The sequence below is a fragment of the Nycticebus coucang genome, chromosome 6 (assembly GCF_027406575.1).
Source record: "Nycticebus coucang isolate mNycCou1 chromosome 6, mNycCou1.pri, whole genome shotgun sequence".
Classification (NCBI taxonomy): Eukaryota; Metazoa; Chordata; class Mammalia; order Primates; family Lorisidae; genus Nycticebus; species Nycticebus coucang.
In genome coordinates this window covers 51,623,824-51,631,336 of record NC_069785.1, presented here as the reverse complement: position 1 = coordinate 51,631,336, position 7,513 = coordinate 51,623,824, and the positions used below count along the sequence as shown (strand labels likewise).

Here is a 7,513-nt window from a genome sequence, read left to right as displayed (position 1 = left end):
CAGCAACTTCAAACTCTTGGGCTTAAGTGATTCTCTTGCTTCAGCCTCCCAAGTAGCTGGGACTACAGGCACCCACCACAACACCCAGCTATTTTTAGAGACAGGGTCTTGCTCTGGCTCAGGCTGGTCTTGAACCTGTGAGCTCAGGCAATCCACCCGCCTTGGGCTCCCAGAGTGCTAGGATGACACGTGCGCCACTGCGCCTGACCCAGCTAGAAATAATTTTTGATAAAAATCTTGGTTGCATATACTTGACTAATCTTGACTGGTATAAACAGTTCTTCCCATATGATTTCTATTTGGAAATAGGACATAATTGGTGATACATAGTTAGATTGGTTGTTCATTGCCTGGTCTCATTTTTAAGTGTCTCTCTTAGGATAAACTTAGAAATAGGAAGTCACTGTGTTATGTGTTAAATTTCCATCAGAGTTTCTCTGTCAGGTTTCTCCATCTTTGAGTATTTTTTTTCTGATGTGTCCCTTTTGCCTGTCTATTGAATGACATACTTTAAGGCCCCCAAATATTCTCCTTTGTGAAGTTTTACCTAATATATAAATAACACCACATGCTTTCTCTTCTGGCTTTCCTTTGTTTGCTGGTACTCTACCATAGTGCTTATCATTGCAGTGAATTATTTATGCATCTGTCTTCCCCACTAGATTTTCACATGGGCACAGCATGGCCTCACTCTTACTGTCTTCAGTGCCCAATACAGTGACTAATACTTGTTAGTTCCTCAGTACATTTTTTTCAAAGATAAAATTCAAACATCAAATATCCTTTTACAGTGTACATTTCAGTGGTTTTTAGTTTATTCATAAAGTTGTGCAACCATTATCACTACACAATTCCATAAACTTTTCATAATTCCAAACAGAAACTTCATACCCATTAGCAGACTCTTATTTTCTGCTCTCCTTAATCTCTGCCAGTTACTATCTGTTTTCTGTATCTATGGGTTTGCCTATTCTGAAAATTTCACCTAAATAAAATCACATAAAATGTGGTCTTTTGTGCCTGGCTTCTTTCACTTAGCAGAAAGAAAAGTCAAGATTCTTCCATTTCATAGTATTTTTTTTTTTGCTTTTTATGGGTGAATAATATTCCATTGTGTAGAACTACATTTTGTTTATCCAAGTGTCCAGTAGACACTTGGGTCATTTCCACTTTTTGGCTATTATGGATAATGCTACTATGAACATCCGTGTACAAGTTTTTGCATGGATATATGTTTTCTATTCTTTTGAATATATACATAGAAATGGAATTGCTGGTAACTCTATGTTTAAGTTTTTGAGTAGCTGCCAATTTTTTCCCCAAAATTTCTGTATTATTTTACTTTCCTATCTGCTCTGTGTGAGAATTCCTATTTCTTAGAATCATTATTAACATTCATTATTGTCTATTTTATTGATTATAGGCATCTTAGTAGATATAAAGTGGGATATCATTATTATTTGATTTATATTTCCCTAATGACTATTGATGTTGAGCATCTTTTTATGTACTTATTAATTGCTCATTTTTTAATGTGCAATTATTTATTATTGAATGTGAGAGTTCTTTATATATTTTGGATACTGGAATCTTATCAAATGTGTCATTTGTAAATGTGTTCTCCTATTATATGAGATGTATTTACACTTTCTTGATGGTGTCCTTTGATGTACACAGTTTTAATTTTGATGAAGCTATATTTGTCTAGTTTTTCTTTGTTTTCTTGTACTTTTGATGTCATAACAGAAATAATTACCTAATACAAGGCCACAGATTTTTATACCTATGTTTTGTTTAATAATTTTATAATTTTAGCTTTTACACTTAGATTTGTGATCAATTTGGAGTTAATTTTTGTATACAGTGTAAGTCAATTTTTATATATGATATGAGCTTTAACTTCATGTTCTACATGTAAATATCCAGTTATCTCACCAGCATGCAAACAAAAGAGGATTCTTTCCCCCCATGAGTTATCTTTGTGCTCTTTTCCAAAATAAATTTACCATAAATAGATAAATGTACTTTTGGACTCTCAATTTTATTACATTGGTTTATGTGTCTATTGTAACGATAGTACCATTAAGTCTTGACTATTATAGCTTTGCAGAAAGTTTTGAAGTTTCACTTCCTGCTTGTGTAGAGCCTCAAAGCTAGCCAAATAGGAGCACATGAAACACTTTTGGGTCTTTCCTGAGTATGTGCACAGGCCTGGTCATGCATATAGTCCTACCTATGCCCATGGTTTTTCACATTTCCAGGAATCTGTTGGAGCTTTCCAAAGCTCTTGTGGATATCTCATTCCCCAGCTTTTCCCTTTAAACTCTTTGGTTAGCTTTTGTTTTTCCCAAATGCTATCTACCACCTCAAACAGCCACAACTGCCTGTGATTGCTTTTGAAAAATGCCCTCAGAAAAAGGTTTGTGTTGCTGAGCAAGTTTTGTGTCAGGTCAAATGAAAAAGACAGCCTTGAAGTGGCACTTCTATGGAACAACCAGGTAGGACAAATAATGACATTTGGGGAAAAGGTGGCTTTGTGGAAATTCCAATTCCATTCTTTTTTGTCTAGTGACTGCTAACCTGATGCTTTTCACCATGAATGTAGGCTGTTGGATTTTGAGCTGGGGCAGTGGAAGAATGGAGATAGGGCAAATAGGATCCTGAAACTCATTTTTCTTATTGGTATTTGTCCATTTTTCTTGAATAAATGTTCCCCAGATCAAGCTTTGATTAATATTCAGAGTTCTGAAAAGTAAGTTGATTATGACAATGCTCATGGATTAGAAGAATCAGCATTATTAATATGTTTGTACTGCCCAAAAGAGATTTATAGAATAAAGGCAATTCCCACCAAAAGGCTAAGTTCATTTTTCACAGATACAGAAAAAATAATCCTAAGTTTCATATAGAACTTAAAAACCAAGGCAAGCTTAAGCAAAAAGAATAGATCTGGAGGCATCACATTACCTGACTTCAAATTATACCATGAGGACACAGTAACCAAAACAATATAGTACTAGTACAAATGTAGAGACATAGACCAATGAAACAGAATAGAAAACCAAAAGATAAAAATAGGACCAACTTATCTTCAATAAAGCAGACAACAACTTACACCTACTCATTAAATGATGCTGGGAAAATTGGATAGGCACATGCAGAAGAATGAAACAAGATCCCCATTTCTTGCCATATAAATAAATTAACTCAAGATTGTTGAAAGACTTCATTGTAAGACCTAAAACCATAAAAATTCTGGAAGAAAACATAGGAAAAACTTTTCTCTACATCAGCTTAGGCAAATAATTTATGACTAAGACCTCAAGCACAAAAACAACAACAACAAAAAAAAAAAAAAAAAAAAAATAGAAAAACAAGACTTGGGTGGCTCCTGTGGCTCAGTCGGTAAGGCGCCGGCCCCATATACCCGAGGGTGGCGGGTTCAAACCCGGCCCCGGCCAAACTGCAACCAAAAAATAGCCGGGCGCTGTGGCGGGCACCTGTAGTCCCAGCTACTCGGGAGGCTGAGGCAAGAGAATTGCTTAAGCCCAGGAGTTGGAGGTTGCTGTGAGCTGTGTGAGGCCACGGCACTCTACTGAGGGCCATAAAGTGAGACTCTGTCTCTACAAAAAAAAAAAAAAAAAAAAAAAAAAAATGTTAAAAAAAAAAAAGAAAAACAAGACTTAATTAAGTTAAAAATTTTCTGCACAGCGAGGAAAATTATCAAAAGAGTAAATAGAAAACCCATAAAATGGGAGAGAAAATATTCACAAACTATACATCTGACAAAGGGCTAACACAGAATCTATAAAAAACTCAAATCAGCAAGACAAAAACAAGAAAACTCATTTAAAAGTGGGCAAAAGACATAAACAGAGTATTTCCAAAAGAAGATATGCAAATGAGAAGTTTAAGAAGACAAAGCCAAAGGAAGACTCTCTCCTTGGCTCTGCAAAGCTGGATGAAGAATTTGAGAAAAAATTCAACAGCCTCCCTCGATATAGTCCTGTTACATTTGACAGGAAGTACATACCTGTCCCGAGAAAAAAGAAGACTGGAAACTCATCCTCAGAACCAACTAAAACCAGCAAAGGAAGTGGGGATAAATGGTCAAACAAGCACCTCTTCTTGGATGCCATTCATCCTACAGAAGCCATATTTTCAGAAGACAAAAACACCACAGAGGCTGCTTATAAGGTTAAAAATGCCCCATCCATTCCCAACACTCCAGAGCCAACAACGATACAAGAACCTTTGGTGGGCAGCCAAAAGAGAAAAGCGAGGAAAACACACCTCGTCAGGACAGCAGATGGCCGGGTGTCACCAGCAGGAGGCACACTGGATGACAAACCAAAGGAACAACTGCAGAGGAGTCTCCCTAAAACTAGTGAGACCGACTACAATGATGAATGCTCACACAGTGCCGAGGCCGGGGAGACGCGGAGCAGCACTCCAGAAATGCCCGCCTTGTCCGCTTTCTTCAGCCTCGCCACACTGGCTGAGGTGGCAGCCAAGGAGACCGTGCACAGAGGTCAGAGGTCAACTCCACTCACCCATGATGGACAGCCAAAAGAAATGCCGCAGGCTCCTGTCCTTATTTTCTGCGCTGACCAGTGAAGCGCCCTTTACTTGTAAAACATTGTGCTTTACCTACTACCCTAGCCTTGTCTTTACCGAGGAATGCTAGTGAGTCCATGTGGTGGGAAATAGAGACTGCCAACAAGTGCTTGTTGCCCTACATGGCCCAGATTCACTTGAAGCAGAAGTTACCATCCTGGGCCAATTTGTTCTTTTGGAACCCAGAATCTTTGAGGGTGTGTTATCTGTCTATTAATATTGAGCAGAAACAAATTGATTTCAGAGCTTTGCTTTCTATTGAAGGCTTTTGATGGTAATAGGTGGTAACTTGGTAAAAGGCTGCCTTTACTGTAGCTCATCCAGCATCTCTTTTACCAACCAGAGAGTGTGAAACTAGTTTCATATATGACCTAGTTATACTTTCAAAAGAAAACAAAAAACAAAAAAACAAAACTGACGCACTGCACTAGTTATTATTAGATATTCTTAGTCTTTTTTGTACATGGAGATTTAAGTTCTAAGATGATTTATATGATAGAATATAGATATTTATTGTAGAATAAATATAAAAAAGCCTGCTCCAGAAGAATCTCAAGCAGATGGACAGGCACATGTACCATTGTTAGCAGTGTATGCTCGGCCTCGTGGTCCATATATTCTGCACTTTTATATTTGCCACCAGAGTGATAGTTTGCTGGCAAAAAAAAAAAAAAAAAAAAAAAAAAAAAAAAAGAAGAAGAAAGGGAGGGAGAGAAAGAAATGTTACAACTCTTACAATCTGAATTTTTTCTTAGCCTTGAGTGACCAAGATGAATTTGCTTGGGGCAAATTGTGGCAAATATTTTCCCAGACAGGGGAAGAGTCCTGCAGATTACAGAATACTAATGTTTTCATGCCTTGAGGATTCTTTTATTTTTTACACAGGGGTCTAAGTGACCAATGGATTGTTCATACAAACAAATAAAACAAACAAAAAAAAAAGACAAAAATATTATTCAGAAGTGACCTTAGCATTACCTAACTATTCTAAATACATTGAAGACACTTCATGTGGACTTGGAGCTACAGACCTTTGACATCCATCACAGACAGACTGGACGGGTCGCGGTTGCTATGCACAGCTTCATTGGCGCTGCAGGTCTCCAGAGCCATGTTGAGTTTGTGTTGTTCAGGAGGTATTTGAGTTAGTGATGAGGGAGGTATGCCTGACCAGAGTGGTATTCTCAGTCAGAGACCCACCTGCAAGTTTCTGTTTCCTTTTTGTATTTTGTTGCTGTTTTACATAAAACCAACCATATATATGCCAGTGCCAAGTGGATTAACTGGCTTAGAACATTCAACATATTGACTTAACCACCTGACGTTCACAGTGTCTTGTTTCCTAGCAACAGATGCAAAGGGATAAATCAAAATTAGTCAGAGGCTACATATTTTACAGGGTATTTGTTCTATAGCACAAAGTATTTCCCCACTCTTGCATCACAGCACAAACTACCAAATTTCAATTATTGGATTCCAGCAATAATTTTTAATGGTTTTCAAACTGGCGGAATTTTGATAGTGCTAGTTCAAGTTTGAAGCTTTTGAATTAGATTTCTACATGGTGACAGTTTACATGGTTTTATCTAGCTTTCTTATTTATATTTGACTGAATTGTAATGATGGTTTTTTTTTTCTAATTGTGATTTGACCTAATAGCCATACAAAAAAATGATTCTATTAATACAGACTAGGTTTAGCTTCTCATGGTTGTAGATATTACTTCAGTTTTGGTGCTGGAAAATATGTACAACATACTAACAGGATAGAAATCATGGAGAGAGGGTGGTTTTCCTTTTAAAGCAGATGAAGAGGGCAGCAGGGCACTGGCACAGTGTCCTCAAATATGCATATTCATCGTGGGGAGGGAGGAAGGAGTTAGTAAAAGGTTAATCAGAGGTTATAGCTTAACCCCATTCACATAGAAATAAATCAAGTGAGCCGTCCCAGGGGAAAAAAAAAAAAAAGAAGATATGCAAATGGCCAACAAATATATGAAACAATGCTCAGCATCACTAACCAAGGGGAAATGCAAATTAAAACCACAATGAGATACACCACCTTACCCCTATCAGAATAACCATTACTAAAAAAAAATCAAAAAACAAATGTTGGCATGGATGAAAAGGAATGCTTATGTACTATTGGTGGGACTATAAATTAGCACAACCTCTGTGAAAAACAATATGGAGGTTCCTCAAAGAAATAAAAGTATATCTACCATTCGATCCAGCATTCCACTACTGGTTGTGTGCTCTAAGGAAAAGAAGTCCTTTTATCAAAAAGAGACCTGTACCTGAATGTTTATCTCAGCACGATTCACAATTTCAAAGACATGTAATCAACCTAAGTGCCCATCACTTGATGAATGGATAAAGAAAATGTAAGATTATATATATAAAATAGATATATATATATATAATAGGTATTTTATATACATATATACACACACACATATATACAGATACACAAAAACACACACATACACACACAGACACATATATACATCATGGAGTACCATGTAAGATTATATATATATACATATATATACATAATAGGCATTATATAACAATAGGTTTTTGTTTTTTTTTTTTTAGACAGAGTCTGACTATATCACCTTCAGTAGAGTGCTGTGGCATCACAGTTGACAGCAACCTCAAACTCTTGGGCTTATGCAATTCTCTTGCCTCAGCCTCCCAGGTAGCTGGGACCACAGGCACCCACCACAATGCCCAGCTAGTATTTTATATATATATATATATACACACACACACATATATATATACAGACACACACGAACACACACACACACAAACACACACACACACACTATGGAGTACTACTTAACCACAAAGAGGGATGAAATAATATCTTTTGCAGTAGCTAGGAAGGAACT

General features: G+C 36.9%; 1 pseudogene; it reads left to right on the top strand.

Moving 5' to 3' along the window:
- The first annotated feature begins 3,937 nt into the window (after window positions 1–3,937).
- On the top strand, window positions 3,938–5,006 carry LOC128588087 (uncharacterized; annotated as a pseudogene).
- The last annotated feature ends 2,507 nt before the right edge of the window (window positions 5,007–7,513 follow it).